Source organism: Schistocerca serialis, chromosome 2, assembly GCF_023864345.2.
Source record: "Schistocerca serialis cubense isolate TAMUIC-IGC-003099 chromosome 2, iqSchSeri2.2, whole genome shotgun sequence".
Classification (NCBI taxonomy): Eukaryota; Metazoa; Arthropoda; class Insecta; order Orthoptera; family Acrididae; genus Schistocerca; species Schistocerca serialis.
The window spans coordinates 647,801,134-647,827,684 of NC_064639.1; the positions used below are offsets into that span (position 1 = coordinate 647,801,134).

At 41.3% G+C, this 26,551-nt stretch overlaps 1 protein-coding gene across 1 annotated transcript in view; it reads left to right on the top strand.

The window, feature by feature from the left end:
- Positions 1-255: 255 nt before the first annotated feature.
- Positions 256-26,551, top strand: part of LOC126457723 (alpha-amylase 2-like) — an 87,127-nt gene continuing 60,831 nt past the window's right edge. The window contains exon 1 of the mRNA XM_050094259.1: positions 256-383. The gene's annotated coding sequence lies outside the window, so the exon portion shown is untranslated. The remainder of the gene's footprint in view (positions 384-26,551) is intronic.

Here is a 26,551-nt window from a genome sequence, read left to right on the forward strand (position 1 = left end):
TCGTCTGATAACTTTCGGTTGTTAAGGAAACAGCAGTAGTAGTCCAGTCCATAGTTACAACGACTCAGAACAGACACGGTTTCTCTACGGCTTCAGCCACAACAGATATGAAAGCTGCTGGCGCTTCCTGCATCTGGAGTCACGAGAACACCGATGGTGACCGGCGCGTCTGATTCGTTGTCCTTGGCGGCGGAGTTGCGGTTTCCTGGTTAACACCAGCACACAGTCTGCGCTCCTGCTGGGACGTCGCATCATAGGCGTCCCACCGTAGTCTGCTCGGCAGAAAGACGGCAGCTGGTGCACATAGCGGCTTCCATACCGTTATATCGGAGAAACGCTTGTTGTTCTGAACGTATGAACTGCGCCCGCCCCAAAAAGACTTGGTGAGTACTGCAGTTAAAGCGTAGTAAGAGTACTGAACTTAATACGTCGGTTGTATTCATCGGATAAACATGCAAGAAAACTACGGAAAACTTATGCCACCATACGGTGCATAGTGGAGGGTATTGTACCACTGACAGTCATTCTCTTTCGTGTTCCACTCGCAGTTAGGGCTAGGTAAAACGACTAAAACGACTGTCTAAACGCTTTCGTATTAGCCTCCGATTTCTCTTATATTGTCTTCGTGGCCGTTTCGTGAGATACACGTGTGTAGGTGGCAGTAAGATATTTTTGCAGTTCATCGGAAATACCGGTTCTCTAAACTCTCAATAGCTTGAACTAAGTCAGTTTATGCCGCATCATTACGAAATAGTAAAACAACATTCGTCCCACTTGCCCGCGAAAGGCAAAGGTCCCGAGTTCGAGTCTCGGTCGGGCACACAGTCTTAATCTGCCAGGAAGTTTCATATCAGCGCACACTCCTCTGCAGAGTGTAAATGTCATTCTGGAAACATTCGTCCCACTTTGAAGCGATATTCTTCAGGGCAACTGATCACAGTAATAACTAATACACAATACGATTTTATGCAAATAGAAACCGATCGTAAAAGCATAACAACTATTATTTCTCGATAGTGTTTCGTGAAAAGAATGTCTCCCTCCTTCTAGGAATTTCCACTTGAGCTCATGGATTAATCGAACCTACTGGTAACATATGCAGCAACATACCTCTAAATTGCTTCGGTGTCTTCCTTCAATCCGACCTGGTAGGGATACAAAACACTCTAGCAGTACTCGGTATTCAGTTCGCGGTCTTCTTTACAAATGAACTACGCTTATATAAAATTATCCCAGTAATCCAAAGCTGACCTTTCGCTTCACGCACAAATGACCTTACGTGCTACACCAATTTCACATCACTTTGCAACGTCTCGTTTGGATATTTAATGACATGAGTTTGTCAAGCAGTACACAATTCACACTATATTTGAACTTTGCGGGATTATTTTTCCTACTCGTCTTCAGTAATTTCTTTTTTTGTTTGCACTTAGATCAAACTACCATTCATCACATTAAATATAAATTCTATCGTTCTGTGTTCTGCCAGATTCACTCAACGATGGCAGTTTCCCGCACACGCATCATCAGCACAAATTCGCAGATAGCTGCTCACTGTATCCATCAGAATGGTAAAGTTTATAAAAAAAAGAGCGGTCGTATCATAGATCCCAGGGGTCTGCTGGTCTGTCTCTGATGAACATTCGCGTTGCAAGACAATGTATTGGGTTCTGTTACTCAGTTCTACGAATCACATAGATGTCTGAGAATCTATTCCATATGCTCAGACCTTTGTTGAATGTCTACAGTATGGCACTGAGTCAAAGGCATCCGGAAATTTAGAAATACGGAATCTACTAGTTTCCATGTACCCAATGTTCGCAAGATATCGTGCGAAGAAAAAGCGAGCTCCGTTTCAAACGAGCGACGCTTTCTAAATCAGCACTGATTTGTGAATACATGCTTTTCTCTCCCAAATAAATTTATTAGATTCGAACGTGGAAAATGCTCAAGGAGTCTAGCAAAAATGGTTCAAATGGCTCTGAGCACTATGGGACTCAACTGCTGAGGTCATTAGTCCCCTAGAACTTAGAACTAGTTAAACCTAACTAACCTAAGGACATCACAAACATCCATGCCCGAGGCAGGATTCGAACCTGCGACCGTAGCGGTCCTGCGGTTCCAGACTGCAGCGCCTTTAACCGCACGGCCACTTCGGCCGGCCGGAGTCTAGCAAACCGTCGCTATAGATATTGGTCAGTAATTCTACGGGCCCATTCTTTCACCTATCTAATGTATGGGAGTCACCTGTATTTTTTTTTTGTTAATAGAGAGATTGTGTTATATATCACACTCTTCCTGAATTCGATCTACGTACTATCACAAAGATACGTGCAGCATCAGAAATGGTTGAAAATGCTCTGAGCACTATGCGACTTAACTTCTGAGGTCATCAGTCGCCTACAACTTTGAACTAATTAAACCTAACTAACCTAAGGACAGCACACACATCCATGCCCGAGGCAGGATTCGAACCTGAGACCGTAGCGGTCGCTCGGTTCCAGACTGTAGCGCCTAGAACCGCACGGCCACACCGGCCGGCCGTGCAGCATCGGGGACGAGTTATGAGAAGTGTCTGAAATGAACAAAATCAAATACCTCTTTTCTCGAAATGTGTACACCAGAATAGCAATGTCAGTTATACGAATTTTCATATCTGAAGCTATAAAACTACAAGATCTGCTCGAGAAAGATACGTGCGAAAGTCTTTATTCGTGATAACTTGTAGGTGAGGATTCAAATTTTATCTCAGCCAGATAAATACCACTGATACTCACCGTGCTAAAAGACAGGTTGTAGTCTCGAACGACTCGTTACAAAATCGCATAAATTATCTCATTGAAAAAGACACATAAAAACGTATAATAGTAATTCATGGCATGCTTCAATATCATAAAAGTGGTTGTTGATGGATTCCAAAACAACTGATTACATCCTTGAAGACACTGCTCTTTGCATGCTTTTTGCGCTCAAATAATCGTTTTCAACGGAAAATAATAGTCTTATAGCACAGCGATGAAGAGCGGATTCACCAGTGTGAAGCTGTACTTAAATGACAAACTCTCGGATAAACCATCCAGGTACGCTTGCAGAGAAAACATTCAGCTCTCCAACGAGTAAATGATATTAACGGCCTTTCGGGCGTCTCAGAGCTCAATTCATTACGAATGTTTACGAGGATAACATAGAGTGAGATGTACTATCTTAACATGCAGCCACATAAATTGAAATCTACGATAAGAAGAAACTCTGTCGATGGCCACTCAAAAGGAGTGAAACAGGTGCCCGATAACAACCATATCCATACACTCTGAAAGCGACACGATGGCCGAAAAAAGAATTATTGTGACACCTGCCTCACTTTTCCAACCTTCCATTGCCGATTGTTGCTCCTACAGACTTCTCAAAGAGTTGTTACGTGGCACCAATTCTGACAACAACGCAGACAAACAAGTTGTTGATAAGTCACCGACGTCGAAGTGAAGAGTTATTCTCGACCGAAATTAGACAGGTCATAGAGTGATAGCGTAAATGTTTAAAAGTTGTTAGGACTATACTGGAAAATCGTGGAAGTATTATTGTCACGGATACCTTTTTTTTCAAATATTTCCTAGTATCAAAGAGGGGTGATGTGTCTGAAATATTTCTAAATACTATAGTCGGTAATACAGAAAAGCAATAGGTAATTTACAAAGCTGTTCAGCAGAACAATCACCGGTATTAAGGGAGATTATTTGGATTAAATTGTTAAAGAATGTTAGACAAGTGAGTAAATAAGGGGGAAATTAATATGGTACCATGATGTAGTTATTATTGGTCACATGAAGGAAAAAGGTTTTTAAAATTCTTTATGATGATAATAAATTATTTCACATGGAAATTTATCATTGATTACGTATTGCTGTTGCGCTCTTCAGTCAGAAGACTGGTCTGATGCAGCCCTCCATGTTACTGTGTCCTGTGCAAGCCTCTTCAGCTACTACTGCAACCCACATCCCTTTGAACATACTCACTGTTTTCATCTCTTGGCCTCCCTCTACTATCACCTCCCCCCCCCCCCACCCCGCCAAACACACATACACTTCCCTTCAACTCTATAAATACTAAATTGGTCCTTCCTTGATGTCTCAGAAATTGTCCTATCAACCGATTCCTTCTTCTACTCAGACTGTGCTATAACTTTTTCTCCCCAGTTCTATTCAGTACTTCCTCATTAGTTATGTGATATATCTTCCTAACCTTCAGCATTCTTCTGTGGCACCACATTTGAAAAGCTTCTGTTCGCTTTTTGCCTAAACTGGTTATCGTCCATGTCTCACTTCCACACATGGCTACACTCCATACTAATACTCTCAATAAAGACTTCTTAACACTTAAATCTATATTCGATGTTAACAAATTTCTCTTCTTCAGACACGCTTTTTTTGCCCTTGCCTCTGTACTTCGATGATCATCAGTTATTTTGCTCCCCAAATAGCAAATCTCATCTACTACCTTACGTGTGTCGTTTCGTAATTTAATTCACTCAGCATCTCTGGATTTAATTCTAGTACATTCCATTGTCGTAGTTTTGCTTTTGATGATATTCAGCTTATATCCTCCCGTAAAGATACTGTCCATTCCGTTCAACTGCTCTTCCAAATCTTTTCTGTGTCTGACAGAATCCTGTCTCACTTCTTTCTCAACAACTGCTTCCGTTACATGCCCTTACACTCTTATAGCTACAGTGTGGTTCCTATGAAACTGCAAATAGCTTTCCGATCCCCGTATTTTACCCCCTCTACCTGCAGAATTTCAAAGAGAGTATTCCAGCTAACTTTGCCGAGAGCTTTCTCTAAGCCTGCACATAATATAAATGGAGGTTTGCTTTTCCTTGACCTATCTTCTAAGAGAAATCGTAGGGTCAGTATTGCCTCGAGTGTTCCTATATTTCTCTGGAATAAAAACTGATCTACTCCGATGTCGGCTTCTTAGTATTTTGCAGCCGTGACTTACTGGACTGATAATTCGGCAATATTCAAATCCGTCAGCACCTGCTTTCTTCTGAAGCATACCTAATACGTTCCAAAACGCTGGGCATAAAAACGGGATTTTCCAGTGCTTATACATCGGGTTCTTTTGGTGATAAAAGTGTAGTGTCAAGTACGTTCGATAGCCCTTGGGCTGGAGACCATTCCTATACACAAAAGAAGGATTTTATTAATGGAATTATCGTCTAGTACACGGTCATAGTCTGGATATCACACGCTTCCTCCTGCTTAGGCAAAAGGAGCAATTCTGTTGGTTCTGTCTGGATCTAATGTGGTCTACAGTGGGCTTGTTGAGGTTTATGGGGGTACCAATAGTTCAAGGGTGGTTCCTCGGAATACAGCAAAAAAGAATATCTATTTGTCACTGAAAGCAGTTACTTTAATGTTTTCTTTGGGCTAGAAAGATACTGCGTTTTCCTTCGGGACTTCGATTACCACAACAGCTATCGTTTGATCGACATCTCACGGAATCATCAGAACTATTTTCTGTTTCTTATAACGTTTTTTAAGTTTCTAACGAAATTTTGACATCATTGGAATGAATTTCCAAGAAATTAACTAATAAATAACACTTGCGTAGGTTGACAAGAGAAGTGTGTGATTTCGACCGCCTACCAAGTTCCTCATATTTTATCCTAGCGCGGTTGTAAACATTAATTAATTCCACACTGCTTTGAAACTTTGGAGCCTGCACAAAGATAGAAGCTGTTAACAAGCATATGCGAGGAAATGACAAAGAAAATTGATTCAGTTTTACTTCCATTTTTAACAGTTACGAATATCGCAAAGGCAACTACAAATTATTAAGGACATGAGTTGCAAGTTCAAATGAATAGTAATTGTGAACAATTGTGTCAGAGAATCTGTCAACGGAAACTGAAATTCGCTTTAAAAATTACGACCCCTTTATGCCGTGTTATCCGTTCAGCGATGTGCCGCCAGTTGAGGTTATGGGCCCGCCGTGTTACGCATGCACTGTCTGCTACAGCTACATCTGGTGGGAACACTTCTCCAGCAGCCTCGAAAGACAGACATTTGGCGAACGCTTAATTCTTTTTTTCTTTTTAAGTACTAGCTGTGTGTCAGAGCAGCTAAAATTCTGACGTTGTGTTTCTGTACAAAAATTTCGGGTCTGTCTGACAATGATGTAATCGAACTGGAATACTTTCCTAAGTCAAGGCGTTTTCCAAGAATATCTTCTCCTCTTTTAATTTCTGAACAGTGTATTTGAGTATTTCTCCTCTCTCATTCCTGCTATCAATCCCATATTCTCCTGAATCTCTTTTCTATTCCTTCCACTTCAGCCACATTCGAATCACCCACGATCATTAGCTTGTCATCTCATTTTGCATGCTAAATTATCTGTTTAATTTCCTCAACCACTTTATCGCTTGATCTTCTGCTTGCGACGTCGGCACGTGTAACTCAAGTAATGTTGTCGGTTATGGCCGGATGTTGAATCTGATGAGAAGAATCGAATCACTGAACAGTCCACTCCCGTTGTTCCATTTTCCGCTGGCGTTGCTATGATCCTCTATCCACCTCATCAGAAATGCTTACGCACTATATCTACAGTGGGTCTTTGCAGTTCCCTTTCCAGATTTTCTAGCTTTCCTACCTCTTTCAAAATTCTGAAAGTAACCAATAAAATAATCAGAATATTTATGAACAGACTATAAATGACCTCGTTCACACACTCCAGTCGCCAAATGAATGGTGGGAGAATATTATCTCGAGATATAGAAAAACACGTGGGCATGTTTAGATAACTGTTACTTGTGAGCAGCTTTGTGGCAATCTGCCTACATATCGTGAAGAGATTAAATTTGATTGCGCATATCCGCGAAAACACGTTAAGCAGTGTTTTATATTTATATTGTGTAAGACGAAACATGTACTTGACGAAAATGAATAAAAAAATTCAGTTCGATATTTTATACAAAGACTTTTTAAATAATTTATTCAAAGGTCGGAAGTAACAGTTTGAAATGTATAAATTTGTTCCTGAAACGAAAATATCTCGAAGGTTAGAAGATGGAACTGCGACCAGCCACGCTTTCGATGAATGATTTATTTCGCAGTAACTGATGTCAGGCAGCAGCGTGGATTTGTTTTTCAGATTTCGAATTATTTTGATCCTATAATATAACAGACATTCATGAATTTATTATTTAGAAAGGCTTTTACGTTATATACAATAACTTTACATTTTAATGACTTGAGGAAAGGTGTTTTTCTTTGTGCATGGCAACACAGCAGTGTGTATCATCGATATGGAGCATGCCTTACCGTGTGCTTGAGTAAAGAAGTCACGCCTGCTAGTGATCTGGTTGGTTGTGCCGAAGAACAAGGTGGTACAGTAACGGCACACTTCTCCTGCTGGATTTTATGGCAAAGAGTCTTTTTATCAGCATACATATGGATATAGTAATAATAATTAGATTTTGTCAGGCGGTGGTAATTTTTATACCACGCTTGTATGTATTTGTGGCGGAAGAAACTGAAATGTATTTTGATATTTTAAGCATATTGTGGCTGTTATCTTAGCAACCATGTATGCAATTATATAAAATGGAATAGTCAGCCAAGCGGTTGCACACAATTTTTTTTAAAAAACACATTAACCATTTTTCGAAGACTATCTTCATTAGAATGGCAAAAGTTACATGAAATCACCTAAAAGCTTTAAAATTTTCAGCAACAGTGCTCTCGTCAAATCACATGTTTGTGTCATGTCAAGAATAAAAATCATAACACAAAAGACAGATTAAATGTATGAAAAGACAGATGATATGCATTTACATGTAAAGAACGTGTACTTTTTGTGTCTTATGAACAAACGTTATGAATGCCCTTTCAGTTCCCTTCATCATCATCTCAGCTTTCGTATGTTATAGAAACTGTAACTCCAACTAGCATATGGGATCATATGCCATGTGGGAGCGGAGGGCCTACTAGAACTCAGTATAAGGTTTCGGTCTCCTGAAGACTTACCATCAACTGGGTCAATCACCGTTTCAAAAGCGTCACGTAATTGCATATTTTTGTTCTTAGTCAACAGAACAAGAATTATATGTTCTCAGTTACCCCCTTAATTCTCTTAAGATTTGTTGGCAAAATTTTCTAATTCACAGCACGTTATGCAATTTGAACATGTATTGTCGGAAATTTGTGATACTGTAAAAGCTTAAAATTTAATTGTAATATTATTCCAATGCACCATTCACGAGTGGAACAGGGAGGGTGGGAAATATCATTGTTACAACAAATACCCTCAAGTACGACTATAAGGTCGCTTCCGAAAGACAGATTTAGGTGGAGGTACTCAACAAAAAATAAAACAAAATTCTTGCTAAAGAAAAGTATTGCATTAAGTTGTTTTCCATAAGCGAAGTTTCAGGTGTACCTCACGTCGAAAACTGTGGAAATATTCCAGCTTGTCACAAGAATTTCCTTTTTTAGTGTATCATGTGAGAGAAATGTCATTGTGACAGTACTAATACCAAGCTTTCCATTGTGCATTAAGGTTAAGTTACGACTGTAACAACTTTACCGGCCGAAGAGTTGGGGGAGGGGTGGATGTGGGACGCAGTTGTCAGCACATTGGTTTCGCATTAAGAAGGAGTGGATTTCGAATTCTGACTCAAGCATTCAAATATTGGTTTTCAATGGTAACGTGTGTAGTTAGCTCATGTTCATGGAATTATTTAAGCTACTGGAAGTAAAAGACTCGTAAATAAAAAAAAACAGTTTTCTCTTATGTTCTTAATGATTCTGGGAATGTATTTGTGTTTTCTTTTCCGGTTCATGCTACTCGGGGTACATGTTGGGAGTAAATCAGGAATTATAATTTACATATTTTGAACCTTTTTGCAATATAATGCTTTATTTTGTAAAACGTTTAAATTAAGGTACTCAAATTTACTTGGTGTGATAATTTTTAAACTCTACACCTGTGGATACGTGCATACTGAGTGCATTTTCTACATGATTGTGAGCTCCATTTACAGTTTATTTTATACACACAGCTATTAGCTGGCTACACTCACCATTCATTCACCCTAAGGGGCTTTTGATCTTTTTCCCAGCCACACGGGCGTACAGCCATAATGTTAGGAAGAAGAAACTCCTGCTCAAATCTATTTAGCAACACGAAGGCGAAATGACAAGAGTTCTTGATTTTTCTGTCTTTTCTTAGATTCCGTAAAATGTAGCTAACGAATATAACTGGCTGCAATATAAAGAAAAGAAAGAAACTGCTCGCACTACAAATTGACAGAGCGGCTCAGCACAACTACGGCTCAAAGATACTTATCAAAGCAACACACATCTTCCATTTTCTCAGTATATACATCAACCAAAAGAGGGCCGCTAATACGTTCTACGAAAAAAAAACCAGGTGCATCGGGAACGAGTTACACAAACTGGTAAAACCGTAACGTTTGGCGGGCGATGGATGAATGTATAACGCTGCAGCACAGTTTCACCGCGCAGCTGGCGAGGAATATAAACAAGGGTCAGTCGACGACAGGGAATAAAGTCTTTGCGGATGGCATTCAGTGCACTAAGCTGGACCGTAACTATGCCTCGCAGACAGGCTCATGAAGAGTATACACAGATGGCAGAAATGGAAAGAGAACGTGTAATTGAGCCCAGAGAAGCCAACTGGAGGAATCACCGAATCGTGCGACTCTGAACAGGAGCGATGCCACTGTTCGATGGTGTTGGCAGGGCATGAGTGAACCATGGAAGGGAGCGGTTGGCTTAGAGACGCGACAGAACTTGAGACAGAGCAATCGTCAGAGAGGCACTCAGAGCCCCGAAGTCATCATTATCATCGATCCGACATGTAACCGATGCTTCCGTGATCACAGTGATACGCGTCTCACAGAGAGGGAGCTCTGTACACCAACTGGCCCGTTTGAGGTGGTGTCAGGCACACTAGCACTGATATCTCGTTGACTGGAGTAGATTTGTCTTCAGTGATGGTGCCCGTTTTGAACCACGATGGCCAGCGAAGCCGCGTGTGAAGTCGTCCGAGATAGCAGTGGGATACCAATCTGACTGACGCCCGCCATATTACCCAAAAGCCAGGGGGTACCATTTCTCTTCATAGCAGGACCCCTTTGGCTGTCATCCGGAGCACCCATACAGCTCAGCCCTTCATGGCATGCCATCTGAGAGCTGGTTTCTCAGGATGGGGCAGGATAACGTTACGATTGTGGACAAGGGCCGTAATCAGTTACTCTCGTTTGCACAACAAATACGTAAACTTTATTTCAAGAAATTAAAATTTTAAAACCATCTTGAAAAAAACACACGCACACTATTGACTGTTTAACAGCTGAAGGCCTGAATTAGAAGAACAATTCCGAATAGCACATATTAAGATAAATACTTCGGCTTAAAACAGCTGTAACACTGCTGAAGGCCTTATTATAAAAGAAGTGAAATTATTACTCACAAGGGAACCTCCCCATCGCACCCCCCTCAGATTTAGTTATAAGTTGGCACAGTGGATAGACCTTGAAAAACTGAACACAGATCTATCGAGAAAACAGGAATAAGTTGTGTGGAACTATGAAAAAAATAAGCAAAATATACAAACTGAGTAGTACATGCGCAATATACGCAACATCGTCGTGGTCCCGTGGGATGCGTGAGCAGCTGTGTAACGTGAGATCCTTGGTTCAAGTCTTCCCTCGAGTCAAAATTTCAATTTTTTGTTTTCAGACAATTATTATCTGTCCGTCCGTCCGATGCGAGGTAACTGCGCGGTAGTGAATTGTAGTGCGTCAGGAAAAATGGAGAAAAGACTGGTGAAAGACTTTAATGAACGTGTGATTGCTCCTTACGCGGACAGCTATACAGGACAGAAGGATCATGCACTGTACAATTTTAGTGTTGTAGTAGACGTGATTTCAATTCCTCCAGGTTGTACACCTCTTGTGCAACCGTTAGATATGTTTGTTTTTCGGCAAGTGAAATACTTTGTGAAAAGATTCTATGATTTTGCGAAGCTGCACATGTACAAACAGCAGTATTGTTAAAGTGATCGTGTGTCAATTATCAAAGTTTAAACACTCACACATAATCAACTTCGTTCTTCAAAATACCAGGACATGTTCAGATTTGCTTGGAAATACGCAGGATTTTACGGTCTCACACGGAAAAATTTGAAAACGTTAAAAACATATGTTTTGACAGAGCACAGGGAAAACTGTGCGACTGTGAAACTGTTGCATTCATTTGTTGCTGTTTATGTGACAAACTCTTATGTTTTCATCAGTTTTTTGGGAGTCACTATCACATTCACAAGAAAACCTAAATCGGGCAAGGTAGAAGAATCTTTTTACCCATTCGCCAAGTGTACAAGTTAGGTGGGTCGACAACAAATTCCTGTCATGTGACGCACATGCCGTCACCAGTGTCGTATAGAATATATCAGACGTGTTTTTCTGTGGAGGAATCGGTTGACCTATGACCTTGCGATCAAATGTTTTCGGTTCCCATTGGAGAGGCACGTCCTTTCGTCTACTAATCGCACGGTTTTACGGTGCAGTCGCAAAACACAGACGCTAAACATATTACAGTGAACAGAGACGTCAACGAACGAACGGTCAGATCATAACTTTGCGAAAATAACGAAAGTAAAATTTTCGGCCGAAGGATTACTTGAACCAAGGACCTCTCTTCCCCGAGCTGCCCACGCTAACCACGGCGCCACGGTGCTCCTGAGCCATACGCTCCATGATGTTGCCTGTCTACCACATGCACTACTCAGTTTGTATATTTTGCTTATTTTTTTCACAGTTCCACACAACTTCTTTCTGTTTTCTCGACTGATCTGTGTTCAGTTTTTCAAGGCCTATCCACTGTGCCAACTTATAACTAAATCTGAGGGGGGTGCGATGGGGAGGTTCCCTTGTCAGCAGAAAGCCACAAACAATTTCAAATAAAAAAAGGCTGACGGCCTGAATTAGAAGTCAGGAATAGAATTCCAAATAGCACTTTTAAAATAAATACCTTGCTTTTAAAACAAGTTTGCTTAAAGAAAACTTACTGTAACACGCTGAAGGCCTTATCATGAGAGAAGTGAAATTATAGCTTGGCTGGAGGCCACACACAACTTGAAATAACAAACGGATGGACGCCTGAATTAGAAGTCAGAAGAACAATTCCAAAAAGCGCATTTAAAATAAATCCTTTGGTCTTAAAACAAGTTTCCTTAAAAACCTTATTGTAACACGGCTGAAGGCCATGCTCGGCTGAAGGCCACACAAACAATAATTAGCCGCGCGGGATTAGCCAAGCGGTTTAAGGCGCTGCAGTCATGGACTCTCCGGCTAGTCCCGGCGGAGTTTCGAGTCCTCCCTCGGGCATGGGTGTGTGTGTGTTTGTTCTTAGGATAATTTAGGTTAAGTAGTGTGTAATCTTAGAGACTGATGACCTTAGCTGATGTGGCTTCTCAATAATTATATAACAGAAAAATCATTGCGTTTCAGATTTTAACTTCTAGTAGCCAATGTGAATACCATGAAGTTTAATTGACGATCGACATTAGTATTATGCAAAAAGGGGATGTAACAGATGAGAATTCTGCAGTTCTGAGTGAAGCCTTATGCGCTCTTATGCGGCATCGCGTGCGTTCATTACCTAGTCGGTGGTTAGGCAGTGTCAGGGAGCGGCGGGCGGCGCAGCTCAACACACCTCGCCGTCTCGGAAGCCACTCACTCTCACTTCTCCTTACTACAATTTGCTGAAGTTGGTTTAAGAAAAGGTATCTGGCTGTGTTTTCAACTGACCAATCAGCGTCTCAATTTTAACTTTAAGCTCCACCTACAAAAATTCTGTCTATTCAATAAGAAACGTTATACTTTTCATGGTGGTGCAATGTTTTTAATGTTTGCAACGTAACAGAGAAGCGTATAGTTTCACGCTAAGACTTGCGGCTGGTGTGGCCCTTTTAGTGTTATTGTTAGATCTATATTATTCTTCTGGAGGGCTCAATCTTTTAATATGGGCTGAGGGTGGTCTTGGCGGTCAGCGGGCGATGTGGGTGTCCTTTATCGTAGGGCCTTCTAGCTTACACGACTCTGCTTTCGGGTTCTGTTCTCGTTTCTCCCTTCGGAACTGCGTCTGTTTTACAGTGAGAAGGTATGACACGCATTTAGGTGTTCTAGTGTGTCTGTGGTATTCCATTTGCTCACTCGTTGATCGCATTACTTTGGTTAATTTAATGTCAGGATTTATTTGGAGCTATGTGACATACTGCCGGATTTGCTATCATGTCAGGGTTTTCATGGAAGGTGTTGGATTTGCCTGACGCTTACACATTCATTCATAGACAAAGAATTTTCGATCCCATCCATGTTGCAATTTTAAATATTATTCGACCACAATTGCAGCGAACACTTTTCGTAATTTAACAGATTTAACCTGATGATGTGGCTTCTAGGCTACGAAATGGGCCGTTAAATAAATTATTTTAAGAGCTTCCAAGCGGTTGCTATTCAACACGAAAACTTACAGAGCTACCACTCTTCTTCCGTAGCACACGAACGACGACAGAAGAACATAAAATTAATTCTTGCATAATATTATCAGAGTATGAAGCTGTTATGGGCCTGCTTCACAAATTACACTTCATTTGCCCTGGACTTGATGAACAACGCTACTTAACAGGTGCCGTCGAGCAAGTGTGGCACCGTAATTGTCTCTCCCGGCATCCATGTGTGATACCTATTCCAGCTGCAGATAATTCCCGCGAATAAAAATACTTTGGTTGACATAGTGTGACTAAACCATCGGCCAAAAGGAAATAATGTAGTTCCTGCTGATTAAGTTTCTCAACACATCTGTAAGTGACCCTGTATAAGCATGCCGGCTGGAGTGGCCGAGCGGTTCTAGACGCTACATCTGGAACCGCGCGACTGCTACGGTCGCAGTTTCGAAGCCTGCCTCGGGCATGGATGTGTGTGACGGCCTTAGGTTAGTTAGTTTTAAGTAGTTCTAAGTTCTAGGGGACTGATGACCTCAGAAATTAAGTCCCTTAGTGCTCGGAGCCATTTTGTTGACCCCGTATATTCAAGTTGCAGTCTGTGCCGCACATAGCGCCCACTGTATCGCTGTAAATGGCCATACATTGCCTCATCGTTCGCTGCGCCAGCACGCTACTCAAAACTGCAATTTAATGAGTTCTTTTATTACATGACCAAAACGCTGTTAGAGCGAACAGTGAAGGGGATGTTATCAAACTTGATGCGGTGATAGATTTCCAAAGGATACTCAGTCGTAGCACCGTTTTGGTACAGCGTAGGCTACAGCACTTCTTACACTCCCTCCGGCGTTGTTTCGCAGTACACGGGCGTCAATAGAGACTAGTAAAAATAAGTCTGTTTAGGAGGACGTTTGTCTTAGCCGACAATGTGGTACATAAGGGAAGGAATGCACACTTTATCGAACTTTTTTTACTGTTCCTAGACCAGTGATCTAGGGTAGATCAGCGTGTTCGGTCGGAGGGTTATCAGTCCTCTGTAATAAAAAACTGCGTGAATGGATCAATAACGAACTTCAGCGGGTGTCGAACAAAGGCTACGAATACTAACAAACAAAATTATGGCTCAAATGGCTCTGAGCACTATGGGACTTAACAGCTGTGGTCATCAGTCCCCTAGAACTTAGAACTACTTAAACCTAACTAACCTAAGGACATCACACACATCCATGCCCGAGGCAGGATTCGAACCTGCGACCGTAGCAGCCGCGCGGTTCCGGACTGCGCGCCTAGAACCGCGAGACCACCGCGGCCGGCAAACAAAATTAGATCAGCCAAAATGAAAGGGGGAGTGTCTTTGATTCTTAATCAGAACGTCTTCGGTCCTGGGTTCGAATCCGCAGCTGCTAAAATTTTTATTAAAAATCAGCATTGGCCAACGGCCTTGTCAAAGAGGGTGGAGGAGCAGACGGAGGTTCAGGGCAATCTCTTGTCCTAGGGGTGGGAAATTACCCATAAAGGCGGAAGAATCAGCAATGATCAGCGGCATGAGGGTGCAGAAGGCAATGGAAACCACTGCATTAAAGACACGTAACGTGTACCCACAGGACATGTGGCCTGTAATTGAAGAAGTGGCATGATGATCTCTCCATTGGTAAAAGATTCTGGAATAGTCCCCCATTCGGATCTCCTGGAGGGGACTGGAAAAGGGTAGGTTACCATGAGAAAAAGTCTGAATGATCAACAGGATAACGTTCTACGAGAGGGGGTGTGTAATGTCAGAAGCTTCGACGTGGTAGGGAAACTAGAATATCTGAAAAGGGAAATTGAAAAGCCCAATCTAGATACATTTGGAGTCAGTGAAGTGAAGTAGAAAGAAGACAAGGATTTCTGGTCAGATTAGTATAGGGTAATATCAACAGCAGCAGAAAATGCTATAAAGGGAGTAGGATTAGTTATGAATAGCAAGATAGGGCAGAGAGTGCGTTACTGTGAACAGTTCAGTGATAGGGTTGTTCTTACCAGAATCGACAATCAACCAACAAATACAACGACAATTGAGGTATACAAGCCGACATCGCAAACTGAAGATGAAGAGATAGAGAAAGTGTGCGAGGACATTGAAAGGATAATACAGTATGTAGTGGAATGTGAAAATCTAATAGCCATGGGAGACTAGAATACAGTTGGAGGGAAAGGAGTAGAAGAAAAGATTACAGGAATATATGAGCTTGGGACCAGAAATGAGGAAAATGACTAATTGAGTTCTTTAACAAGTTTCAGCTAGTAAAAGTGAATACTCTATTCAAGAATCACAAGAGGAGGAGTTATACTTGGAAAAGGCCAGGTCAAAAAAATGGTTCAAATGGCTCTGAGCACTATGGGACTCAACTGCTGAGGTCATTAGTCCCCTAGAACTTAGAACTAGTTAAACCTAACTAACCTAAGGACATCACAAACATCCATGCCCGAGGCAGGATTCGAACCTGCGACCGTAGCGGTCTTGCAGTTCCAGACTGCAGCGCCTTTAACCGCACGGCCACTTCGGCCGGCTTGGCCAGGTCAAGAAAAAGATTTCAGTTAGACAGAGATGGCCAGACAGAGGTTCCGAAACCAGATACTGGATTGTAAGGCGTACCCAGGAGCAGATATAGACTCGGATCACAATGTAGTAGTGATGAAGAATAGGTTAAGGGGAGCCGGAACGATGAAATTGACAAAATTAACTTTTTTGTTTTTTTTTATTATAAATTTATTTAGAGATTTATGAATAAAACAAATCAAGTTTCACCCTTCTAAGGGAATACTAAGTGTGTTTTTTATCGCTGCAAAGTTGACGGGCCCCGTAAACGGTTGTAGCGACTTGGCGTGTCACCTCTGACGGCGCTGCTCGCTGGCTGCAAGCAGGGTATCTTTGCGGAATTAGACAGTGTTTCGTTTTCCAACGGCTTTATCTCTGTGACAAGTGAGTGTTCGTATCGGTAAACATAAACACTATACCGTGTGTGGTGACTTGTGAAGTTTGCTTTGTGTTGTTTAACTGTTCAATTTTGCGTATTTGACGAATTTTGCTCTATCTGTTTTACGTATTTGGTTTGTGGATATCAGTATGCCCCGTTTCAGCAATCGAGTTTTTAAGAAAAGGCACAATGAGTGGAGGAAGAAATCTTTTGTTGTTTCGAAGGGAGTTGCTGCTCAGACTGCTTCACCGACTACTCCAAATGAATGTGATAGAACTTCTTCCAGCAAGAAACTTTATGACAGGAAAGAAAAATTTGAAAACTATGAAAGCGACAGTAATGATGTGAATGAAATGATTAACATTTGCTTGCTCTTTAACATTTTGAATCATAACGTATTATGCCAAGTTTGCAAAGAAAGAGGACTGGAAATGAAAATAAATTCACACATTGGTTTGGCACGTAAAATGTTCTTGAAGTGTATCAAATGTGCTGCTGAAGATTCGTTTTCTAATTCTAACAGTATTCCTCGTAGTGCTAATAGTGGAATGAAGGTGTGTGACATAAATGTTAGGCTAGTGTATGGCTTGCATTGCATTGCCAACGGCAGTGCTGTAGGGACAATGTTACGTGGAATTATGAACTTGCCAAAACCACAAACCATGTTTGGATTTCAAAATGAATTGGTGGAATCTTGTGCTGAAGATATTGCTCAAGCAACAATAAAGAAAGCAGTCAAATAAGCTGTGACATATAATGGGAATTGTAGGGATTTAACTGTTGCTTTAGATGGATGATGGCAATGTAGAGGTCATAAATCTCTAAATGGAGTTGTGACAGCTACCAGTGGAGACAGTTGCAAAGTAATTGATGCTACTATTCTCTGAAAACATTGCAGATGTAAGGGCAATACCAAGGACGAAAGTTGTGAAGCAAATTTTCACGGCACGAGTGGAGAGATGGAAGTAGAGGGACTGAAAACAATTTTTTCCAGATCACAGGAGTGGTATAATGTACGATACACTAACCATCTAGGAGATGGTGATTCTAAGGGATATGAAGCTGTAGAGGAACTCAAACCTTATGGCATTAAAATACACATTAAAAAACAGGAGTGCATTGGACATGTGCAGAAGAGCATGGGGGCTCGCTTGCGCAAACGAAAGCAGACATTAGGATCGTAGAAGCTTAGTGATGGTATGACCCTTGGAGGAAGAGGAAGATTGACAAATGAAGCCATTTATAGATTGCAGAAGTATTATGGGTGTGCAATTAGGCAAAATACAAGAAGCACTGAGCAAACGAGGAGAGCAGTATGGGAATTATTTTTTTTATAATACATCAACAAATGAGCACCCACAAAACGCACTGTGCCCCACAGGTGATGACTCATGGTGTAACTACCAATCAGGAAAGGAATATGCTCCATAAAAACAGTTTGCCAAATGCTGTAATCGAGGGTGCGTCTTTTCAAGGCCGCATTTGGCCGTGATTTCTTTTTTCTATGGATGACAATGCGCGACAGCATCGAACAGTACATGAAGAGGAGTTCTTGGAACGAGAGGATATTAAGCAAACGGGCAACACAAGAACACCTTACCACCCTCGTTGCCAAGGTCGGAATGTGTTGCAGACCACTCACCTCGTGATCACCCTCTTAATAAGAACCATGTTCCGCCTTTTGTAATGTTCAAGAGACCATCATAAATCGTGGCAACTTCACTATACTTGTTGTCCATCAATAAAAGTGACATATCTGTCCATCTTATGAGGTGTTTCTTTCAGTTACCCTCTTTTTTTCTATATTGTAGTACTTCTGTCTATGTGTGGTCCAAGTTAATTAGAGCTTTGTTATTCGAAAGTGACACATCATGTAACAGTTACTTTCATCCTTAAGTTTTGCGCATCAGTGTATATGAAAAACTTAAGTGTGCAAGATTACCTATAAACAGGACTAAGGAGTCACAAAAGCTACGTGCTTATATATGACAGCGTGTCACAGACATGGCGTTATTATCACGTTAGAATGGTAGCACCATATCATCCGTACTGACTTGAAATGTTGTCTTACAAGTACATTTGCTACGAAGGCTAAAAGAGGAATAAAATGTTTTGAAACATAGCTTTTCTTAAACTGATACTAGTGTTTCATAGTATGTCAATTTGATTATCACGGCAGTGTAAAATGTTGAAGGAGTTACTTCACGTCATGCAATAAAAGACAAAACATAAATCTACGTAAAATATAATTGCCTGTGTCCTATTTGTCTCTATTTCATGTGTATGGATATAATTTGATGTCTTAATACGTGTCACGCTTCTAGTGTAATAGTTGTGCATTTACTAAGAGGCTCGCTTACTGCTGACACTGGCTGAGGTGCAGTTTGGACTCGCCTCCGTGGGTCCCTCTGTCCCATGTCCCCTACGCCGCAAACAGCACAACCCATAAAGTAGTGTGCTGCTCAGAGAGTATACAGCCCACTCACTTACGAGCATCTTCATCGAGTAATCTGATGTTGGTTTCCTTGGTTTGCCTACATATCCTTCAGGAAGGCACCGACATCTTTCCGGAGAAAATGGCACATACTATTTCATGGCCCGTTGTTCTCTAATACCAAGACTGAAGTGGGAGAAAAAGGTTTGAAAATTTCCTTTATTGTTAGTATCACTTTTTTTCGTTGCGACAGGCAAGAATATTTTTTTGGAAACCTCTTCAACATATTTTAAACTAAAAATAGAGATGTAATACAGGGTGTTTCACAATATTTTGATGATTTCAATTTTGAATAACACCCAAACTATTCCTGAAACAAAATTGAACATTTTTCACAAGGTACGTCATTTACTGAAACTTACTTAAGAAGTACTATATCGGATAAAGGAGGATCATTTGCGACTACATAATACCCGAGGCGTTTCAACCAAATTTTGAACACATCTTTCGTAAGTGTTCGAGGAATCCTGGCAATCTAGCCGCAAATTTGATCTTTTGGCTGTTGCAAGTTTATCGGTGTGTCGTTTGGGCACGTTTTTGTAAGGAACGACGAGGGCTCGCGTCCAAACTGCTACGCACACGTTCGATGATCTCTAGAGTTCGGATGGTTTTCCTAGCGCCGGTTGACTTTCGATTCGATGTGGCAGTTGCACGGAAGATTATTACCCATTTTAATATTGTTTCACTAGCAGGCAATGGGTAGAGCGGCTAAATCTTGGAATGCTTACGAAAGGCAATCTGCACGAGTACGACAGATTCGCCGTAGTGAAAACAGCACTCCACTGCGAACGCTTGAAGTTGTTTCGACCAGTACGACATGATTATTGACCTGTGTATAGGTGCCACCGTCGCTCTATCTTGGTTACTGATGCGTTATTCACATTTTAGATCATCAAAACATTGTGAAACACTTTTTTTTTTAAGTGCAAAATATCGTGCGAGAAAATGCCAAGCTGAGTTCCTCACTAGCAATGCTTCTAAATCCGCGTTGATTTATTGCTAGATGCTTCTCTCTCCCAAGTAAAGTTAGAAAATGCTTCAGGAGTCTGTAGGAAAACATCGTATGAATACTGGTCTCCAGTTTTGCAGGTATGTTCTTTTAACCCATATTGTATAGAGTGTTCAAAAAAAGTGTCGAATACTTTGAGAGATTGTATTACTCATTCAAAAAAGAAAAATAAGTCGTTTAAACATGGGTCCGGAAACGGACATTTGCAGAGATACCTGTGTGTATAGGAAGGGCTGCTCGATGCTTGGTTGCGGCTGTTAGCACAGTCGTTTTATTGGTGCTCCGTAAAATGTGTCGACAAGGTATTACGATATCTTACTCACTGTACTCTACCTGCCAATAGGTGTTCTGCTGTCAGTTGTGTGGTTCGAGTCGCGATGTGGGCTACGTTAGTTTCTGTCGTATTTGTGTGCATTATAGTGCGGAGGAGGCTACCTTAGTTTTTTTCGTATTTGTGTGCATTATTGTATAGTACTGTCAACGCTGGGTACGTATCATGGTGTTTCACTATCTTCCTAACGCGGATTCGCTTATGTGTTTACTGTTATTGCGCTGTTTGTACGTACAAATGGTGTAGTATGGTTCAAATGGCTCTGAGCACTACAGGACTCAACTGCTGAGGTCATTAGTCCCCTAGAACTTAGAACTAGTTAAACCTAACTAACCTAAGGACATCACAAACATGCATGCCCGAGGCAGGATTCGAGCCTGTGACCGTAGCGGTCTTGCGGTTCCAGACTGCAGCGCCTTTAACCGCACGGCCACTTCGGCCGGCTAAATGGTGTAGTACATTTACTTTTTCTGTTAGCAATGGGAGCCTTTTACTCGACGAGTGAAATGACAAATATGACTTTCTGCTACGGTTTAGCCCTTTCCCTATACTCTGAAAAATATCCACAGCGCAGAGTGCACTCTGGTAAGCTGTCCAGCAGACTTTCCCAGCGACACAGGGGCACAGGTACCCTTGCACCTCGGAAGACTGACAGTGGAACGTCCCGCGCAGGCCACACGCCTGACATTGAGCACCGTGTGCTTCGTACGGTGGATGAAACCACTGGGACCCGTGTGCCATGATTAGTTTCAGCAGAAGCCTTGCCTCACTCTCTTGTCTGAAGGGGGGGGGGGACTTCAAGAACAATTGCTGCACCCATATCATCTACAGCACGTTCAGGCCTTATGGCCACAGGTTCATCATGGCAATCAGTGATACAGTCAATGGCTGTTGCAAAAGTGTGAGGCACATCAACTGCTCACAACCAAACTTTTATTGACCGATGAGGCAGGGTTACCAAGAGGTGGTGTTGTGGTATTCCATAAGCAGCACCCGTGGGCAGATGTAAATCCCAAAGCAGTTCAGGAAAGAGGTCATCAACACCGATTTTCAGCTAACGTATAGGCAGGCGTACTAGGGTAAATATTAATAGCGCCATATGTGCTAACACAAAGATTAACTGGCGCGCATTATCTGGACTTTCCCTATAATGTACTGCCTACCTTGCTGGAGGTTGTATCATTGCAGTAAGAAATGCAAATGGGGTCCGTGCATGACGGCGAACCAGCACACTTTCACCACAATGTGCGAGAATACCTGACGCAGATATTTCAGGAACGATGGACATTCCAACCGACGATGTGCGGACACTACAGGGTCACCTTTTTAATGCATGCCAGCAGGTACAACGTCAACCTGGTAAACTTCAAAGAGTGCGTCATTTTTTACTTCGTAGGGCAGAGGGGTGCACTGTCATGAATGGACACCACGTTGAGCACCTCCTGAAAACACGTGTTTATCGCAGACAACATGCATTTCCGGCCTCATGTTTATTAGACTTATTTTTCTTGTTTCGATAAGTACTACCACCTCTCAAAGTATTCGTCACTGTCTTTTTGAACACTGTGTAGTCACTTGCTCTTCTTTTCTTGATAAAGAGATCAGGCTGTGCAGCACATTCTTCCTGAATACTTTTGCTGTACCTAACCTAATGCAGTATCACATTAAGCCAGTAGAAGAGGCGATTACAACAAGCAGAGTGTGACAATGGGTGAAATAGAAAGAGGCAAAATAATACAGCTAGGAAATATTGAGAGAGTTTGTATGAAGAGAATGGGGGCAGATTCCTTAGCAATTATATTAGTAGGGGGAAGAACGTTCATGGCTAAACAAACCGCAAAAGTAAAGAAAGAAGAAATACAAAGGAACTTCAAGAGCGAAACTGTATTGTCAAGAATCTACGGAATATTACGAAATAAACTTACTGCACATCACTGGGGACGAGTTACGTGAAGTGTTTGAAAAAAAGTAAAAGGAAAGACAACCTCTTTTCTCGAAATGTGTACACCAGAACAGCGACGGTCACTAATACGATTTTTCATATCTCAAGATCTAATATCACCGTAATACTCGATAACGTTTAGAAGGTATGTGCAAAATCTTGTACCTGTGAATGTGATTTGAAAATTTTAGCTCAGCCACAGAAATTTCCACTGATATTCATTGTTACAAACGACTGGCTGTAGTCGCAACCGACTTCCTAAAACTGATTGTTGATGGGTTCCAAAACATGTTATCAGATCTCTTTTGTCAAATAATAATGTTTTTCTACGGAAAATAATAGCCTCATAACACTGCGATGAACAGCGGCCTCACCATTGTGAGCCTATATGCAGCTTTCAAACGATTAAGTAATATTACCGGTGCAGGGGGAAACTCAAACCTCAGTTCTTTGTGACTGTTGAAGACGACAACATGGAGTGAAACTTAAATACTACTTTAACAACAAGCTTCCACATACTTTGAAATTTACGGCAAGATATAAATCCGTGGGTGGTTTCTGAAAACGAGTAATATAAGTGCCAAATTACAGCCATATTCACACACTCTGAAAGCGACAGAGACGATCGAAAAATTTGGTTGGGAGCTATTATGACACCTGCCTTCCTTTCACTGTCTCTCAGTGTCTGTTCTTACCCCTACTGACTTTACAGAGAGTTATTATGAGGCACCAAGTTTGACGACAACAACATAGACAAGTTGTTCATAAGCAACAGAAATCAAGGTGAAGAGTTCATCAAGATTAAAATTGGATTCGTTATAGAGATACGGCATAAATGTTTTTGACTGTCGTTGGGACTATACCGAAAAATCTTACTTTCACGAATAACGTTTCTTGCAACAAAAAACGGGTATGATGTCCCAAATATGTTAAATGCCGGCGGGACAAGCTCCTATAGCACAAAAAATGCAAATATATTCCTGTTTATTTAAAAGATCCTGTTTCCCCATTCTCATCATCTTCAGAAATTTTTTGCCAAACGTTTTGAATTACGAACATATTAGTGCCTTTTTTTAACATGCAACTCATTTCAATCTCCCCCAGGCTCCCTTAACTGAACTCACTTATTCCCTCTATTCTATCGCTGCAAGTCACTCATACCCACTCACTCCAAGTTGCTCCTTCCCACTCACTCATTCAATCCGACTCCTTCTCATTATCTCTCTGTGTCTCTCTCTCTTTGTCTCCTTTGTCACAACCACAGTCAGTTTCCTCTCAGTGACACTGTCTCTTTCTTGTTCTGTATTACCGCTTATATAACATTCCTTCCTTATTAATGTTGCTGTCTCAACTCACTATCTCTCACTTCCTCGTCGTCATTGTTTTTGTATTCCAAGTTCCAAAGAAGTATATCAGACTTGTAGAAGTGAGTTTGAAAAACACAAAAGGTAGAGTATGCGCGTGGAAATTGGAGTCAGAAGAATTTGTAATGATGAACAGACTTAAGCAGGGAGATTCCCTGTCTCTGCTACTTTTTAATGATGACTCAATCATTGGGGAAAAGTACTTAGCAACACTGGAGAAACTGCGGCTTGCAATTAACGCGAAAAGTCAGGGAAAACTGCGGTAAGAATTACAACTGCTTCATGATAGCACACGTACCCCTATCGCGAATGTCGTAACGCAGAAGGTACGCCAACTCTTGTAGGTGACGCTCTAGCACACACCCTATAGTTGAGATCTCACCCCATGCCATTATCGCCTATCCAGTCCTTTAAAAAATCGCCTGAAGCGTCGAGCTTCCTGTCGGACGAGGACTGCAGCAGGCGATTACGCATCTCTCCTTGCAGCAAGACACGGTGTTCTACGAAACGAGTATCTTCAAACTGGTGGGTAGGTGGGATGAATCCCTCAATGCTTATGGCGATTTCACGTGATTGGCAAATGAATTTTGGACTGCACTGCCTTCGAAGTGAAAATTTGTATTCTCCCCCTATTCCTTCTGTTGCTTAAGGTGTCTTTGCATTTACTTCCTTCTACCTTTCTTTGTTTGCCGATGTTCAGTGATTTCTCTTCTTAGAGATGTCCACTTCTCTTTAACTAAATTGCTACTGTGGTATTTCCTATCGCAGTAACCATATCTTTATCGAACTTCAAACGTGTTTCATCATTTCACAGTACTTAAGTATCCCACTTTCTTCCACACTGGTTCTTCTAAACTTCACTCTATTCTTCAACAGCACCAAATTGTGATCTGAGTCTGTATCTACTTTTGGAGTCTTTGTCTGCCCATGATGTAATCCAACTAAAATCATCTCGTATCTCTAGGCTCTTTCCAAGAATATCTTCTCCTCTTTTGATTATTGCACAGTGTAAAAATGGCTCTGAGCACTATGGGACTTAACTTCTGAGGTCACCAGTCCCCTAGAACTTAGAACTACTTAAGGCTAACTAACCTACGGACATCATACACACCCATGCCCGAGGCAGGATTCGAACCTGCGACCGTAGCTGTCGCGCGATTCCAGACTGTAGCTACTAGAACCGCTCGGCTACTCTGCTTGCTATTGCACACTGTACTTCCTATTAGTAACTGAAATCTATAGCAGAACTGAATTAGTATTTATCGTCTGTCATTCCTACTACAAAGCCCATATTCTCGCAATAATCTTTCTTCTGTTCTTCCCCTATAACCGCATTCCAAACGTCCGTTATTAACAGCTGTTCATCGCCCTATACATACTAAATTACCTGTTTAATATCCTCTTACACTTTATCACATCTTCTTCTTGAGAATTTGTTATGTACTGGGTGATCAAAAAGTCAGTAAAATTTTAAAACTGAATAAATTACGGAATAATGTAGATAGAGAGGTACAAATTGACACACATGCTTGGAATGACCATGGGGTTTGATTAGAACCAAAAAATTACAAAAGTTCAAAAATGTCCGACAGATGGCGCTTCATCTGATCAGAATAGCAATAATTAGCATAACAAAGTAAGACAAAGCAAAGATGATGTTCTTTACAGGAAATGCTCAATATGTCCACCATCATTCCTCAACAATAGCTGTAGTCGAGGAATAATGTTGTGAATGTAACTGTAAAGCATGTCCGGAGTTATGGTGAGGCGTTGGCGTCTGAAGTTGTCTTTCAGCATCCCTAGAGATATCGGTCGATCACGATACACTTGCGACTTCAGGTAACACAGAAGCCAATTATCGCACGGACTGAGGTCTGGGGACCTGGGAGGCCAAGCATGACGAAAGTGGCCGCTGAGCACACGATCATCATCAAACGACGCGCGCAAGAGATCTTTCACGCGTCTATCAATATGGGGTTGATCTAATAAAACCCCATGTCATTCCAAGCATGTGTGTCATTTCTTACCTCTCTATCTACATTATTCCGTGGTTGATTAAGTTTTCAAATTTATACTGACTTTTTGATCACCCGGTATATCATAACTGTTAACCGAACAGTTCACAGTGACTCACCCTCTGCCCTAACTTCCCATTCATAAAGAGTCCTACTCCTGTGATACCATTTTTTGCCGCTGTTGGTACGATCCTACATTGATCTAACCAGAAATGGTTACCTTCTTCCCATTTAACTTCATTGATCACCGCTATGTCTAGCTTACCTATACCTTTCAATATTCTGAAATTAGCCAATAAAATAGGCAGAATTTTTGTGCACAGATTAAGATCTCGTGCGCACACTCCAGCCGCGACATGAATGGTCACAAGATATTATCTTGAGGAGACAGGAAAAAATTTGGTAAACATGTTTAGATAACGGTTGCTTCTGAGCAAGTCCGTGGGAACAGGCTTACATCGTCATGAAGAAACTAAATCTGATAGTCCATTTCCGCGAAAACAAGTTACGTAATACTTTATACATTGTCAAATCAGTTTCACCCGGAAAAAATACTTAATAGAAGGAAATTTAAAATTTTAATTACCCAATTAGTGGACTTTTTTAAAATAATGTATACATTGATCGCAAAATCTGTTTGAGATATGTAAATTTGTAGCTGAAACGAAAAGGTCTCAAAGATTAGAAGAAAAGCAGCTAATAATAAAAACTGCAGATATCATTGAAGATAAAACTTCCACCAGCCATACATTTTGATGCGTGGTTTTTTTTTCGCCGCAGGCAGTTTCGGGTGTGAGCTCGTTGACAGACGGCAGCGAGTATTCCTTCTTCTAATCTCGCATTATGTTGATCCTGTAAATACAACAAAATATTAATGAATTTCTTGTTAAAAAAGCTTTTACGTTATAT